General features: G+C 51.6%; 1 protein-coding gene across 2 annotated transcripts in view; it reads right to left on the bottom strand.

Annotated features, from left to right (window-relative positions):
* Positions 1 to 17,628, bottom strand: part of ABTB2 (ankyrin repeat and BTB domain containing 2) — a 170,087-nt gene that overhangs the window by 74,384 nt on the left and 78,075 nt on the right. The window contains exon 1 of one of the 2 annotated variants that reach the window (XM_073904781.1): positions 16,120 to 16,139. The exons of the other annotated variant lie outside the window; for it this stretch is intronic. The gene's annotated coding sequence lies outside the window, so the exon portion shown is untranslated. Of the gene's footprint in view, positions 1 to 16,119; positions 16,140 to 17,628 lie in introns of those variants that run through there. 2 annotated transcript variants of the gene reach the window in all.

The raw sequence follows: 17,628 nt of genomic DNA, 5'->3' as shown, positions 1-17,628 counted from the left end.
GTTGCAACTGCATTCATCCCAAGGGAAGGACCGGTGCTGGCGTCCTGGGGGAGGAGGGGCTGTTGGACTCGCGGGAAAAATGACGAGCGTGGTCGTCTCTGTCACAGGGCCGTGTGACAGATCTAGCTAGTCACTGCAGGCCACGGAGCCCCACTTCTGCCCCAAGCTACGCGGCTCCCCATGCATCGCCTCAGTTAACCTCCACCAAAGTCCCTACAGCATGGGCACAACCACCATCTTCATTTTCCAGAAGGGGGAACTACAGTTCAGAAAGAGGTCACTGCTGCTAAGTGGAGGCTGGTGGGTCACTTACGGGGCCTCCCCGAGGGCCTGACCCCAGCAGAACCAAGGCTCCTCCCAGACTAGGGCATCTTTCCCTACTCCCCTGCCTCCCTCCCAGCCATACCTCTCCTCATCTCCACCCTGCCCACCTGTCGGGGAGCCTGATGAGGCAGCAGACTGGAGGTGGGCTGCCTGCACAGGGGTGCCTGCTGGTGGGGCTTTCCCCCTTTGGAGGAGCCATCACACATAGGTCAGGAACAGCCAGGAGCTGCAGACGGGGAGGCTGTGGTCCCCACACCCAGACGGGTAAGAGAGGTCTGCTTCTGCCAGGACTAGCCTCCTGCCCTGGGGTAAATCACCTGGCCCTTCCTAACCCCACTTTCCTCACCCATAACCCTCCCTGCCCCCCCAGAAAGTAATACTAACATCTACTGGCGTTTACTGCAATCCAGCACTCTTGCTAAGTACTTCCCATTCAGTATCTCATTTCATCCTCAAACATAATCCTGGGAGATAGACCCTCGTCTTATCCCCATTTTCCAGATTGTTATTGTCTATCTGTGAAAATGGGAACAATATTGGTTCTTTTATGAGGCTTCCAGGAGGACTCAGTAAGATCATTTATGAAATGCACCTGGCACAGACTCAGTGTTTGGAAGATGAACACTCGAAGTCCGTCCATGGACAGCCCTAAAGTCAAGCAGTTAAGTCAGACCAGAATGAAGCCCTGAGACATCCTGAGCGGGATGCTCTTCAAGGACACGCCCCAGCCCCAGGTATCGGCTCGGTGACTCAGCAGAGGGCATTCCACTGCCTTATAAAAAAATTATCCTGGAAAACCCCTCCTGACCGTGGCCAAGATCCTTCTGTACCCTAGGACATGAGTGGATGTGTCTGCAGAAGGGATGGAATTTGAAGCATTGGTTCCTGAGCCTAACAACGCACGTAACTCTCAAACCACCTCGGTTTCTGCACCAGTCCCATGACAGGCCCGGCACTAGCTCTGGACCTACAGAGAGAAATGAGATCAGCTTCTTTCCTGGCACCAGCCTGGGTACCGGCAGACCAGGCCTGGGTACCGGCAGACCAGGCCTGCCTGGGGAACCAGGATGCTGACCTAAGGAGATGTCACTGTTGACCAAAAGGGGTGTTGTGGGTTTTTTTTCTCTCTCTCTTTAAATCACTTCCAGTTGTTAAATGAATAAACAACTCTAAAATACGTAGGAGATAAGAGGACAATCTATCAGGACTCCCCTGACCTTTGAAAGCTCAAAGTGAAAAGGGAAGCAGGCCTGGGCTGGCTGTGGGAAAAGTAGATAAACAGCAGTTTCACGGGCAACACAAAGGGACTGAAAACCCTGCACATTTTTAGCATGTGACTAGAATAATCCACAGCTGGGCCCCCAGCACAAAACGCAGGCTAATAAAGCGCACGGGTAACAGGGATAATCAGGGACCTTCATTATAACTGAGTGAGCACTTTTGCCCGCTTAAGCCTTCCATGGAGATCACCTCATCTCGGCTGCTCTCCGCAGAGTGGGTGGGAGCAGGGTTGAGAGTCAGTCTGGCTGGGTGGCTGTAAAGAGTCACACTCCCACCCCCTCCGCACCCACCTCCCCTCACTAGCTGGGCGAACTTGGGCACACTGTTTAAATGCTTTAGGCCTCAATTTCCTCATCTGTAAAATGGGGGTACTAGGACCTACTTATAAGACTGCTGTCAGTGCTAAATAAAGTAATCCACGTAAAGCGCTGGGCAGGATCCGGGGACCCAAGTCTTCAATTCACATTAGCTATTGTTACTCTTACCGTGACTGTGAACTGCCCTGTGCCTGACATGCGTGTCATCTCGAGCACACACACGATTAGGCTGAAACTTCTCAAGGTCGGAAGCTACTCACACTGGGTCCAGTTTCCTCTCCAGAAGGGAACTGTTCACCACCCTGCTTCCCTGGAGCCACCTCCCCGTGAAACCATCCCTGCAGGCAGGGGGGCTGCTGAGAAATCACTGCCTGAAGCAAACCACCCAGGAACGGGAACCCGTTTGGGGGTATGCCCAGGGAAACAGACTGCAAAGGGAAATGCTTGGCTGGGCAGACCTGAGGCCTGACTCTGAGTTTCCCACGGCTCCGCTGTGAGCAGAAGACCCGAAGACGTTCCCGAGGTGCCAAGACACGGGAGGCACTCGCTGGGACAAGCTGTGGCTGACACCCCAAGTTGTCTGGAGCTACGCTGCCTTTTGTTTGCTTGTTCTCCTCTGGTGCAGAGGGATGAGCAGGAGCTGATGTGGGGGTTGGTCACAGGAGGGCTGGCTTCAGACCTCAGCCCTGCCTCCTCCCTGGGGCGCCTCACGTGCTTCCACACACCTGGGGCTCCTTTACCAAGTGCAGAGTCCTATAATGAAGACAAGTAGAAGCCTTTTGGCGGACTGCTGCTTCTCTCCTGAGCGCGGAGCCACATCTGGGCCCCACTGGCAGAACCCAGAGCCAACCCACTGCCAGTAAGGGAAAGACTGGTCCCGAAGGTGGATCACGGGGTGCTGCCCACCCCTCCCTGTCACTATCACACCTGTGACAGAAGGCCTTCCGTTATGTATTCACTGAGAACAAGCGACTGTCTAGCAGCTGCGGGTGTTAGAGCTCCAACGAGGCCACAGCCCTCCCCACATGAGGCTCACAAGCTAAGAGGAAAGAGATAGTGACCAAAAAGTACTAACGAGGTCATCCCAAGCCCAGACTCAACGCAGCAGTCGGAATTGCCCCTTCAGCACATAGCTCAGACCGTGTCGCCCCTCTGCTCGAAGCCCTCCAAGGACTCCCCATCTCACTCAGAGTGGAGTCCTGAGAATGGCCTGTAGTGTCCCGTGGGGCTGGCCCCAGGGCATCTCAGATCCTACTGCCCTGTGTCTCACTAGAACTCCTCAGGCCTTTGGGCAGGCTGTCCCTTTTGTCCAGAATATTCTCCCATGGCAAGTTCTCTCACCTCCTTGCAGCCTGTGTTACAGTCATGAAAGTCCACCCTGACTACCCTATTTCAAACTCTGACTCCACCACCTGCTCTCCTGCCCCTCCTTCCATTCTTGCCCATGTCTCCCCCCCCCCCCCCCCCACATACAATATACACTCACTGTCTTCACCGCTGGTTGTCTTCCCATCCCCACCCCTCAACCCCACAGGAACATAAAGGCAGAGATGTGTGTTTTATTCTCTGACTTATCTCAAACACCAAGACAGTGTCTGGCACATTCCAGGCATTTGGTAAACATTTGTTGAATGGATGAATGAATACTATTACGGGGTATCTGAGCACTCAGAGAAGAAGGCTAATTTGATCTAGGGGTCAGGGAAAGTCCCCCCCCCCACTCCAGAGCCTGAGGGGTACTGGGGAGAAGGAAGTAAGGGTAGAGAATCACCTCCTGACAGCCAGTCTCTGCCTTGGGGAGGGTGAAGGTGCTGTCCTTGCCCCCTCCCCGAGAGGGACAATTCCACCTGCAGAGGATGAATTGGGGACCTCCAGCATGGGGACAAGTGGATAATAATGGAACCCACCTCATAGTGTGGTTCTGAGGAGCACGGGAATTAAAAGTAGGAAGTACTTAGAACAGAATTGTCCCTCCAAGTCTTTGCCACTATGTCACTGTCCTCAACAGATGAGAAGACTGGGCCACAGAAAGCTGACATAACCTGGCCCAGCTTCCACAGCTAACAGGTCAAGCCAGGATTCAAACACAAGCCAGCCGGTTTCAGAGTTGATGTTCTTTACCCTATTGTTACATTGTTCTCAGAAATCAGGCTCCTCATGGAACACCTCTTCCTAAGGGATAGAGAGGCTCCTCAAAGCAGATTTGTAGGACGTTGGCTAAAAGATCCAGCAGCCAGCTATGGCTGAAAAGCCCAGGACCTACCCGCTCCCCTCTAAGGCTGCCCCACCCCCGCCCCAAGTATGTGGAGCCACTGTGCTCTTCTGGACCATACTGTAAACTGGAAAAGAATCCCAGCCTTCAATGCTGCAACCACAGAAACACCTGGACCCTAGGAGAGGAGCAAGGCCTCCCTTTTCCTGGGGCGACAAGTGTCTGTCACGTATGTACTGGTTTTTGCTGTCAGTTCCTGGCAGGGTGTGACCACCGGCAGCCGTCCCACCCAAAGGGCAGTGGAAGGACAGAGGGGCTGGCTGGGGCCCCAGACTTCTTGCTTCCTCCTCCCCAACACCCTGACTTAGATGCCCTCCTATATAAAAAAGAAACTTCCTCACTTCCTTTAACTATGGCTTCATTTTCCAGTCCACATTCCTAGAAGCCAGGACGGCTCTTACTCAAAGGAGGAATTATTAAAAAGCAGAATGTGGAGTGGAGTTGTGGCCCAGTCCACTGCAGAGGTGGACCTGAAGGTGGGGGCGGGAACCTGAAGGCACACAGCCCCTCCCCTCAGGGTGTTCAAGAGAGGTTACGTAGGAAAGCGAAACAAGTGACTTAGTTCACAAGTGTGGTTTTCATAAATGAATGCAAACGTACAACTTTTTTAAAAAGGGGCACGTTGATTCGGGGGGGGACACGTCAGCAAAATCCATTGAACTCATCATGATATGATGACTCCTTCAAATTGTAAAAACTAGGAGGCATCACAGAACTAGAAGACGCCGGCAACCCGGATTCGGTGCCGAGGCGGTCATGACCTGCACGTCGCTAGCGCTGGCCACAGACTGGAGTGGGGACCCCCGCGGAAGCTCGGCAGCATCCTGAGCCTGCAGGCTGTGCGCCGCTAGGGACGGGTCTCCGTCTGGCCCGGAGGTGCAGCCATAGTCAAGGCGGTATTACATGGGCGCCAAGGAGCAACTGAAAATGTTGCACAGAACTGGTGAACTACTAGTTTTACACCCCGAACATCCAGGGTTAGGTAAAGATTTAAATGGGATGCTACAAAAGCAACCAGCTTGCCGTGTCTTTGACCCGAGTAACCCCCTGCAGCTTCTCAGGGAGTCAGCAGCACGCAGGGAGGCTCACACAGTGCCACAGGGTCGAGGCCCGGAACGTTGGCAAGAGGGCAGGCCACTGGGGTGGGTCGCTCCGCCACCTCCTGACCAAGGCAAGGTGTCTTTTTTTTTTTTTAAGATTTTATTTATTTATTTGAGAGAGAGAGAATGAGAGATAGAGAGCATGAGAGGGAAGAGGGTCAGAGGGAGAAGCAGACTCCCTGCTGAGCAGGGAGCCCGATGTGGGACTCGATCCAGGGACTCCAGGATCATGACCTGAGCCGAAGGCAGTCGCTTAACCAACTGAGCCACCTAGGCACCCCCAAGGCAAGGTGTCTTGAGCCTGAGCCCACCTGAACACCTCACTTGGAGCTCTGTCCCCCTCGGGGAACTCTTTGGTAAGCCCCGTCCTGACACACCAGCAGCAGAGTGGAAGAAGCCTGAGTCCCAGCCCTGCGTTTGCGGAGCCAGCAGCGCGGCTCATGAGACAAGGCCTGGCCTGCGTGCAGGTGTATCCATGGCTGCAGCAGCATGGCCGCTAATGGCGCCCAGGGGCCAGGATGGCTTCTGGGGGCGGGGCGGGGGGGTACTCCGGGACAACCCGAGCTGGCCCTGGAAGAAGAGCAGGGAAGCTCAGGCAGAGAGAGGCAGGGGTAAGGGTCCAGGGAGGAGCAAAGGCAGAAGAGAGTGAGCGGCCCCCAAGCAGAAGGAAGAGGGGGTGTGAGGGGCAGGTGTTCATGGGAGAGTGGGGCCAGAAATGCCGGCGAGGTACGTGGGGGCAGGGAGTCTGAACGTCATCTCCTGGCCGTAAGGGGACGCTGAAGGCATCTGTGCAAGAGAAGTCTCTCCAAGTCTCCTGAAAGGCCTTGCGAATGTTTGAGCGCTCCCAGACCATGAGTTCCGTAGGGGCAGGGGGTTCACTCCCAGCACCCATGGAAATGCGTGGCACACGTCAGTAAATACTTGCTGAATAAAGTCATGACAGATGTGTGTCCAGATTCCCTTCCGTCCTGGTCCAAGGAAGCACGGGTTTCCTGTGGCGAAAAGGAGGCGCGGGGGGGGGCTTCGTAGACATCAAATGACAGTGTTTGGGCCAACTGCAACAACTCCTCAAATGACCCTAGGGTCAGCTTTCTGCTCATATGGGGACGAAACTTAGTCCTGGGGGAGGGGGGATGGGTGTGGAAAGTGAACAGTCATGGCAGAACACCTCCTCCTTCCAGTCTCCGCATCAATTCCTCCCAAACCCCAGAAGCCATGATTGAGATTCCCCCTCAAAGAGGGGCAACAGAAGCCCTGAGCTTCCTTCTGCAACATGCACATTGGGTGCCTCCCTACCAACACTACAGCCGCCGTTAGTGAGACCCTGCCACGTGTCAGGCACCGCACAGATCGCCTTCTGCTCACTTATTCCTCGGGATAACGTGCAGAGGTGGATACCATCGTCCCCACTTTAGAGATGAGAAAGTCGAGGTCCAGAAAGGCTACGTTACTTGTAAGGTCACACAGCTTGTTTGGGGCAGAGCTGGAACCACACTGGTCCGACATCCAAGCACATGTTCTTAATCTCTATGCTTACCCCTCCATCAGAATCCCTGACATTACCCCAAAGAGGAAGGGAAGGAGGGCAGGTGCCCACAGAGCGGACAAGCAGAAGCTGGTGGGCTAAGAGATGAACATTCCACCCTGGCTTAGGGGCAAGGGCTGTTTTGGCTGTGGTAGAGGGAAGTGGGGAAGGGCCTCTTAGACGCAAGGACCCTGGCTCCTCCCTTCTCCTATGACAACCAAACCAAAATAGAGGGGGCAAGGCTGCCAGTGGGCGTGGGAACACATCACTCCTAAGTGAATCATGCCTCAGTGAAGGGTGAGGGGCCTGCTCAGACAGCCCAACACTATTTCTGCTCTGCCTGTGTGAGAGCCGAAGGGTGAGCAGCTGAGCTCTTTGTGAAAGGGAGATGCACGAAGTACGGCCAGAAGCATGCACAGACACCCTGCACCCTCCCCCAAGCACCAGGGAGACGTTGGGGGGACTGGCTCTGTTGAGGGGACCCTGTCTGCCCCCTTCTCCCCAGTCACGGTTGACCAGGCATCCACTCCTGTGCCCAGTAGGGTGTCAGGCGCTCTGGGCCACAAGAGAGATACAGTCTGACTGAAAGGGTAAAAGCAGAATTCTTTACTCAGTTCATCTCATATTTGATGCATTTTTGTAAGATTCCTTGACTTTTTTTTTTTCCTGGGACCAAGCACAATGCAAATCAGTGACCAAGTTCTTTCGAATGAAGCAGTACACAGATATTCGGTGTATGCCTCAGAATGGACACAGCTATCTGTGGAGTTGAGGACACAGCTGTTCTCATGAAACAGCAGAAGAATAATGCAAGGATATCTGTAGCATGAGGAGAGGTGATCTACTGCAGACTAAAATAACAGTGGTTTGGAAGATAAAAAGACTGAAATGGCTCCTGATTATTGCAGTTCTGCCTGTGTTCGAGGGAACTCAGAAGCCGGTAGAGAAGAAACTTCCCTCACCCCATCCCATTCCAAGTACTCACAGGGTGTGGAGTGCGGGGCACTGGGGGATCTGAGCCCCGTCTCCTCCCAGGACCCCCCCCCCTGGGGGGGCTCACCACGAATTTCTAAAGGGGAGACTCTCAAGAGAGAAGCAACTCTAACGGTCAGTGGAGGTTCTGAGTTCAGGCTCCAGCAGGTGAACTGCAAGGAAGGCCACCTGATATGGCCCTGTCCCCAAGCCAGGGCCCTACACTCCACACCTGGGGGAGGGATAACTGGAGCCAGTCAGGGGGCCAGATGCCAGGTCCCTTCCTGAATCCTCACATTTCTCCACTTCCTTTTGGTCTGTCTAGACAGCTCATAATGACCACTGCTTGAATAGCCCTCCTTAGTCACAGGGGGAGGGTGCCATTTGGATAGCATGACCCAGCCCCCACGGGACCACTGACCCCTTCCCAGAGAATTGGAAAGGGAATCTAGAAAGGTTCCCAAGGTGTGCATTTAGGGCACACACCCCGAGCCCCAATCCCTAACTGTGACCTTGTTTACAAAGAAGCCGACGGGAAAGAGGAAATCAGGAAGGAGAAGAAGGAGGGAGAAAAGGAGATGGGGTGTATTCTGCCAGACCTTGGTGCCAGCACATCACAAGGCTCAGCTCTCCTGCCTTTGGGCTCTGCCTGCTTCCAATAACCCTTTTCTTTTTGTATTTCTACTTTATCCTCAAAGATGTTTCGTATAATTTACAACCACAAGAGTCCTCCCTAATCTAGTGCCAGGGCCAATGAAACTACTAGCTGGGCCAGAAGAGGTGAGGTGGTCTCCAGGGAGCCATCAGGGGTCCAGACCTGGACACCAGGTCCTCTCCTGTCTCGTTCCAGGTGGCCATCACCTGGCTCATGCACAGCTCAGGCCTGACTCCATCCCTCCATCCCCGGAGGAAAGGGGCTTCCACAGCTGCTCTCAGTGGAAAAGCCTCCTGTTAGCGCTGGCTCTGAGCTCCCTCCCCCACTTCCCAGCTAATGCTCACCCCCATGCTGGGGGAGACTGGCCCGTTATCTCCTCAGCATTCTTCCCGGATGACAGCAGGCTTGCCTGCTGCGAAACCAAACGCCGTGGCCCCTTCTGGACCGGGAGCATCACTGCCACCGTCTCTCATCTCATCACTAGCACCTGGGCCAGGGGACAGCAGAGGCCTGGGGTTCGTCACTTCCTTCCTTCAGAAGGACAGGGAACACCGCCCATTCGGCCGCTGCCCCGGCCCAGGCCCTACTGCACAGATGCAGCCCAGCTCAGAGAAGCCAGCCTGGCTTACTGAAATAGCCACACTGATTCCGGGGGGAGCCACAGAGGAAGCAAAAAGCCCATGGTTATCTCGGCTTCTTCTGGCGTCGGAACAGTGCTCCTCCTCCCTCCCCCACCCAGTGGAAGGGCTACCTCTTTGGCATTCGGGGTGCTAGGAACAAAGCTGCCCTGTCTGGCCCTCGGGCTTAAGGTGACCACATTCCCTCCTTCAACACCCCCCTGGAGAAGTTCACCTGTCCTTCCTTACGTAGGTCAAAGGGCGGGGACCGTGTAGATGTGTATTTTCCCATATGGCCTAGCAGCCCACAGCTTAACACATTATGACTTAACAAGAAATCATATGAGCACTTACGAAGTGCCAGGTACTGAGCTGACTGCTTGGCAGACACAATTTCATGAAACCCTCACGTCTACCCTGTAAGGAGGGTACTGCTGTGTTTTCCAAGTTACAGACGAGGAAGCGGAGGCTCAGAAAATCCAGGTCACCTCCCAAGTCCTACGGCTGGTGACTGATAGAGCCTAGATTGAATCCCCATTCCCCATGCTAAACTTCCCTCGGGACTGTAAGCGCCAAGCCCGCATTCCTTCTGACTGCAGAACAGGCTTCTATTAGCACCCACTTGCTTACGCTGGTATGCAGTGGTGCTGGCGAATAAGGTGGCCACCAGTCATATGTGGCTACTGGGCACTTAAAGTAAGGCCAGTGAATATCAGGAACTAAATTTTTACTTTCATTTAGTTTCAATTAATTTAAATTTAAATCGCCATGTGTGGTTAGTGGCTACCATCCTGGACAACACAGATATAAAATCGTATCTTGTGCAAAGTACTTCCATAGGTACTGTATCATTCCATTTTCAGGCAAACAGGGCAAGTGAATTTAACCCCTTTAACAGAGGAGAAAACTGAAGCACGGGGATTTGCTCAAGTTGAATTCAACATTTCACTCTAAGCTCTCAAACTATTTTCATCACATGTCCTTTACTCAAATTTGACCTCTGACCTGAGGGCCAGGAGAGATGGTCTTGACTGGGTCCCACTCTGGCTCCACTATTAAACAGACACGTCACTTTCTCACCTTCCCCTCCTCCATGCTGAGAAATAAGAGGGACAGATGCACATGGCAGAACATTCTAGAAAGCCTGGGGTATGGTCTCCTCAGACCAAAGGGACAGGTAGTCAGGATTCAAGATCCTTCTAAGCTCCTGTGTGGTTCCAAGTCATCTTTCTAAAGGTGAGGAAAATGAGGCAGAAATTAGATAAATTCTTTCCCTGGTCCACCAGTCTTATCTCAGAAGCCATAATTAGGGGGGAAAATATTGTGATCCCACATTCTGGCATCAAGGACATTCTAATGCCTTGGTAAATGAAACCCAACTCCTGATCATTTCCTTTAGGACCAATCCAATCCTTAGGACATCGCCATTCAGCCAAAAATGGTATAATCCACTGGGTGGGCATTAAGTCCTTGCCAAACACCCTGGCACCCAGTCAACACTCATTCCCACTCCTGGTCCTTTGTGAAATCCAACTGATGAGTCTCAGCTATGATGTCCATGCTACCGTCGATTTATAATCACACACCCATACCACAGACAGGTTACAATCTCCTGGCAGGTAGGGGGACATCTAGAGGCGGAAGTAAATTACACGAGAAACAAACACAACACATGAGTTTCATAAAATACAGACAGAAAATAATCTACTAGTTCAGCCACTAGTGACCAGGGCAATGCTATGTTTTCCCCTCTGGTCCCTGGTGAATGCCTCCTAATTCTGGGAAAGGCTCCCTTTCGTCTTCTGAGTCAGGCTTGAAGGAAGACTGCAGTATTTCAGCCTTGGGTTTCTAGCAGAGAAACAAACCCGGTTTTGTCATATAATTTTCTGCACCTCCACTATAACAACACATCATTTGTGGATCTATGCTAAAGCAAACACCATATGGTGGCTGTGTAAAAAGCCGTCCGGGGTTCTGACCTTCGAGATGTAAAGGGTTTGTTTGGGAAAAGGAGGCTGAGTAGGGGGGAGAATCAAGACGGTAATGAGACACGGTGTCGGCAACCTGTACCGGGTGACATTTGGAGGCTTGATGTTGGAAAACGAGGCTGGTGCCAGGTTCCAAACACTTGAGGCAAAATCGCCAATAATTCTTTTTTTTTTGCTTTCCCAAGTGAAAAATGTTTCACGAAGTCTATTTTCTCAGTGTCTTACTGCAACTCTCTCTCTCTCTCTCTCTCTCTCACACACACACTCACTCACTCACTCCAGTGGGGAGGAATATACGGGGAGCCACGGGCTATCCAAAAGGAAAATGACATCCTGAAGCCTCTGGCTGGAGAGCTGACTGGGGGAATGCCGTAGCCGAGCAGCTGCAAGAATGAGCCAGGGTGTGCCCGGTCTGCAGCCCACGGTTTCTGGGGTGGCTCTGAATCTCTACCACAGCACAGCTCATGCAGACATAGGACCACTCACAGGAGTCAACTACCTGCTCTGTAGCTGAGCTGCTTAAACACAAACTCATTTAAGACATTTAAAAATTCTAAATACACAGGATAGTTCTGTTATTCCTCACGCATGAAAGGAGCCTCAACAGTCGGCATGAAGAGCACCTGGCCCTGTGAGATGGTTTTTTTATGAAGGCAGGTCTTAAGACTGACCTCTGAATCCTGACTCGAATCAGCTGAGTCCATTGTGAACACACAGGGAGGGCAACTGCTCCAGAACGAATGGACACCCCTGGGTCCTCCCACTGGAGGGAGAAATTAAAAGAAAAATGAACCCAGGAGCCACGTGTGTCTTCGGAAGACCCGGTTCTATGGCATCAGAAGCAAAAGCACGACTGAGGCATTGAGAATTGGTTCTTACCAAAAAGCAACTCAGAGCAGCTGAGTCTCCAGGAGCCCCTCTAGGACTCCAAGAGATGAAGAAGAGTTTCTGGACTAGAAGGGGCCACAAGAAGCCAGCCTCAGAAGGAGCAGGCTTGCCCTCATATACCCAGAAGAATCAGCTAACGGCAAGAATTTTCTGTTAATGACGAAGATGTTTTATATCTATGCAGTCCAACATCATGGTCATTAGTCCCGTTTTGGCTGTGGGCACTTGGTATGTGGCTCATGCGCCTGTCTTCATTTAACATGAATTGAAATGTAAACTTAGTCACGTGAGGCGAGTGGCGATAATACTGGACAACACCATAAAATCAAACCTCCGATCACTGTTGATGAAAAAGCCACCAAACTGCCTTCAGCAAAGCACTCTGACAGCTACCCTTTTTCTTTCTTTTCAAAGAGAGAAAAGCTCAGCCAAGCTCACACCTTCTAATGTCAGGACACCCAGCCACAAAACCGAGGAGGCCAACTCGGGAGCAGCCGTCTTCTAGCCAAGACGGGCCCTGATGCATTGCCCCCAGAGGAGACATCCTCTACCTGAGAATTACCAATCCTGTGAAGCCACCAAATCCCTCCAGAGCATATCCCACCAATCGTGAGCCACGTTGCCTCACCTTCCCCAGGAAGGCCAGCCTCCCTGGGGGGGGGGGGGGAGGGGGCAGGGCAAGACCCACACAGGCAGCACCCCCGGTTCCCCTTTAAGGCCTGCAGGCAGACTGCTCCAATGACCCCAAAACTCCACTGTCTCAGGGCTCCCCTCAAAAGCCCCAACCCATTTTGTCCAACAGAAATCTCAAGGGGTTTTTGTTGTTTTTAAAAAAATTTTATTTAAATTCAATTAACATATAATGTATTATTAATTTCAGAGGCAGAGGTCAGTGATTCATCAGTTGCATATAACACCCAGTGCTCATTACATCATGTGCCCTCCTTAATGTCCATCACCCAGTGAGCCCATCCCCCCACCCACCTCCCCTCCAGCCACCCTCAGTTGGTTCCCTACAGTTAGGAGTCTCTTACGGTTTGTCTCCCTCTCTGATTTTGTCTTATTTTATTTTTCCCTCCCTTCTCCTATGATCCTCTATTTTGTTTCTTAAATTCCACATATGAATGAGATCATACGGTAATTGTCTTTTTCTGGTTGACTTATAGAAGTCTCAAGGTTTAAGATGAGGTCCCGTGACATACCTGTGGATTGCCATGTTGGCTTGTAAGTCTAGATTACTCATTTCAGCAGATAGTGATCATTATGAGATACCCCTCACATGCCTTCTCTACTGCTCGTTTGAATACGGAATAACACAAGTTTCTGCTCTGCTTTATCATTAACTTTTTTTCATTTAATCCTCACAGTGAGGGAGAGGCAGAAGGAAGAACTTTCATACCTGCTTCACAGATGAGAAAAATACAGCTGTCAGGGGTTTACAGAGATGGAGTTAATGACCCAGCAGAAGACTGAGGATAATCTTGCGTCACTTTGGCAAGTTACTTAGCTTCTCAGTGCTTCAGGATCACGTGTCAAATGGAAAGCACGTGCCTCTTAGGGTTGTGGGGAGCTAGAGTTTGTACAGTACTTAGAAGGGTGCCCAGCACAGAGAGAGCTCTACCAGAGTGTGCTTATTCAGAAGGCTGTGATGTGTATGTGGGGGGAGGGGGCCATTACTAAGGGGCTTACATACCTGGTTGTATAAATATACACACCATTGCTCCATGCACATCATCCTATGTGTGAGCAATTTAACAGATGCTCAGCCAAGTCCAAGCACTCAGTGTGTTTGCTATCGTCAATTATTGCTATTATTCTCTTACTGGTGTCAGGCCTGTTAACGTTTTGGTCTAACAGCCTGATGGGTCTCTCTATCCCAGCTCAACCTCTGCTCCCCCACCCATCGTCTCTAGTGAGGTCCCATGTGTCCGACATCACCTTTGAGCCTGAATGAGGACAGGAGGGTCAGGTGCTACAGCTGTGGTCTAGAATCAGGTGTGGTGATTTCACAGCAGGAACAAGGTGGGTGAGAGAACAGAGGTCATGCAGCTGTAACCCCTAAATTCCTATAAGTAGTTTGGAGAGCGGGTAAGAACTGCCACGGAAACTTCCAGAAGATGAACATTTTTCCGATAGGGGGGAGGGCAGGTTGTACAATCCTCCCCAGCTCAGCTCCATTACTTCCCAGAAACAAGCAGACCTCTTTCATCTGGGCATGTGCAAATTCAGCCTTTTGACATTTAGGGATTTGCGGGGTATCTACCTCCTTCCCCCCCTTTCAGCAGGCGGGCTCTGGCCTAGAGTGTTAGAAAATGCTGACTGGTTATATTCCTGAGCAGCTGAGTGTCACCAATCAATGGCTTTTCAGAACTGGCTGGGTGGGTCACAGGGGCGCGAGTATCGCTGTCCTCAAAAGTTCAGCCCCCCTAGAGAACTAGTAGGATTAGTCAGTGAATCCCCAGGGAGCTTCCCCAAAAACGAACTTTAAAAAAAGGAAAAAAAGATCTCTGCTAAATGTAAGGCTCTGTCTGGAGAGATTGCTTTTGATGGTGCTCCTGCCCAGATGCAGAGTGGACAGAATCCCAACCACCGTCCAAGCACCTTGAGGCGTCCCTGTGAAATCCCCAGAGGTCCTGGGAGCTGATGAGGACCATGGTCAGGTGGTACAGGCAGAAACAAGCCGAATACAAAATGGGGATTTTCTGAGTTCAATAGCCCATCTGATCCTGGTTGATAAAGTACCTGCCCTGGCAGGGCGGTGCGCTGCCTCTTGAATAATACATTTTCAAGGTCCCAACTGCCGATCGTGGCGTAATTCAATGAGGGGTCTCCCAAGAGGACATGCTGGTGGCGCACACCACCGCGCCGGGGCCTCGAGGACGCAGTAGAATTCCCAGATCAGGCTTTTCCCCCGGAACGTCGTCCAGAAACACTCCTGCCCCTTTCTAGGGATAAATCTGCACTGATTAACAACAGAGTAACAGTTTTTCTAAATGGACACTTGGCCCAGCACTGCCTCTTTGGAAGAATTCCATAACAGTTACTCATTTCATGGGGTTTTCTCAACTCTTTGAATCCCTCCTTTTACAGATATTAAAACTGACCCCCCATGGAGACCAAGTGTCCTGCCCAAGGCCACGCCAAGGGTGAGGGCAGAGCTGAGGGGACACGGAGGCTCCCACGGCCCCATCTCCGCCAAACGCCTCATTCTGTCCTGTGTGGGTTCAGAGTATCCTTACATTTCAGTGCTACTCCATAGGGCACATTCACATCTCCTGTCTCCATTTCTTCCCTGAGGTTCAAGAATCTGAAAGACTTTCTAGGGGAAAGAGAAGTGAATGTGAAAACAAACGCGGCCGAAATGGTTGAACACACAGAGCAATAGTTGTGGATATGAAAAATCCAGACTGACCTAAAAGAAAAATACGCAGATGCCTCTTTGCTTTACAAAACTATTTACCATAGGATTCCAGTAAGTGGCCTGTTTTTGTCATGCATTTGAAAGAAGATTTAACTTACAAAAATCCTCCCCCAACCAAAAAAAAAAAAAAAAACACAAAAAACATTTTTGGGTTCATGCCAATTGCATTATGGGGAAAAATGTACTTTTTTTTTTTTAATGTACTGCTGGCTTTTTACTTCCAAGAAACCAAGGTGGTGATAAAAGGACTACGAAGGGCCATGGCTACTGACAATGATGAGAGTCCCATTTTACAGATTCACAGAGAGGTCAGAAGAGAATTTTAAACCCTGGGAGTAAAGAGGCCTCAAGAAACCTGATGCTTCCGTAGCTGTAATGAGTTAATCCACTTAGATCTCATGCATAATGGGCATGATGATAAATTTATAATTATCAGCATTTTCACTCTTTTAAAATGCTCTCACACATTCTCCTCTGGCGTCCCCCACCCGACGCATAGCCATTTTCACAGATTGGTGAATAAGCTGCATTCTTCTGGCTTTTAACAAACACCACAGAGTGCTGTCTGTACCACCCCCCAAATTAAATCAGGCTTGTTGCAACACAGCTGCAGCTACTGGCTGTGTCTTTCTGGAGGCCCGCACAACTTCCAACTTGGCAGGGTGGGCTCTGGTTGTCACAGACCCTTCCAGCCCCAAATACCACCACGCCCCTGGCACGGTGAGCCGGGCCCCCAGCAAGAGAACAAGGCGGACTCACGTCCTCATCAGAAGCAGCACGGGGGCTTCTCATTCTCATGACTACTCTTCCACGGAGAAGTAAATGTGGTCCAGAAATGCAACAGGTTCTGCGCTTGGCACACAGTAGGTTCACGGTAAGTGGCAGCGTGGGCTGGGGCCAAGCACAGCGTTTGCAGCCTCTCTTGAAGGCGCACAGAAACACTTCAGGCCAATCCTCTTCAATCAGCTTATCCCTTGAGCGATGCGAGGGGCTTGTGCTCCCATGATCACTGATCCCAGTGCTCCTCCACAGAGGAGGGACCTGAGGCTCGGAAATAAAGGAAGGCGCCCAAGGCCACACTGCTGTGTGGGAGCCGAGATTTAGACCTCGGTCAGCCCGACTTTATTCTCGCTCTCTTTTCGGAGTCTTCAAGAGCCCCAGACACGGTGGAAGAGACAAGACAAAGGTGGGGCTGGAGATGTGGTGCTCTTGCAACAGAGCAAATAGGAACACAGAGCGAGGCCTTGGGGGTCTCTTTTGATTGTACCTCCAGCAACCACATAAGCTATCCCCGGCCCATCCCCACAACGTCTCCCCGGTGATTTGTCTTCCTCCATTAGCCTTGATAAATTACAAGGCCCCACGGCAGGGACTGTTAGTTCCTCTCAGCTTTGTTTGGAGCATTGTCCCAGCGAGGCTCAAATAAAGGGCTATTATTAATGGTGACAATAACGCAATACTGTTTTCTCAAGGGCCTCCACAAAGGTTTGCCAGACTCATGCCATACTATTTCCTGCCAGCTTTCACTGGTGGCCTTCACCTGGGCACCCCGGCTGCCTGGGGGCGGAGGGTGGTACCCAGCGCTGCCCTCTCCCTGAATAGCAGACGTGGGTGGCGGGGGGAAGGGCCCAATCCAGCACATCAGCACATCAGCACATCAGAGTGCCGGCAGAGGTCGGACAAGGCAGCCACAGGAGACAAACCTAGGCCAAGGAGATAATGCGCCCCAGCTTTGTTTTGAATGGAGCTCACTTGCAGCCCAGGGCATAAGAGTGAAACAGCTCCGGGGACTGGTTCAGCATCGGGAGTGTTTCACAGCTCTGGTTTTCATTAGGCACTTTGGGCCCATGGAAGCTCTGACAGGTTAAGGGTTCATCTCTTGAGAGACGCTGCCTGTGATGAAGGAGGGGACATGGAGGGGAGCCCTGTGTGTTTGGGCTCGTGGGTAGGGGTCCACGTGTGCAAGTGTGTGCATGAGAGCCAGCTTCATCCTTCACATTCCTGAGCTTTGGGCTCTGGCTAGAAATTCATTAATAAAGGCTCAGTGGGGGGAAATAAAAGGCTTTATTGCAATGAGAACCACCATCAGCATGAAGCGGGGTGGATGTGGAGGGGAGGTGGGGTTTAAACATAAGTTCTTTTGCAGGTTAGCAGCTTTTAATTAGCATACCTCTGGGGACAGAGTCCTCACCTCTACCCCCACACTTATAAACAGCAGGTCTGCTCTTGCTTTACTTTTACTGTCACCCATGACAGGCCCAGGTCACC

The sequence above is a fragment of the Callorhinus ursinus genome, unplaced genomic scaffold (assembly GCF_003265705.2).
Source record: "Callorhinus ursinus isolate GAN/ISIS: 27379988/994484 unplaced genomic scaffold, GSC_fseal_2.0 scaffold21, whole genome shotgun sequence".
Classification (NCBI taxonomy): Eukaryota; Metazoa; Chordata; class Mammalia; order Carnivora; family Otariidae; genus Callorhinus; species Callorhinus ursinus.
Note: the sequence above shows the minus strand (reverse complement) of the source record. Positions and strands in the feature narration are given on the sequence as shown.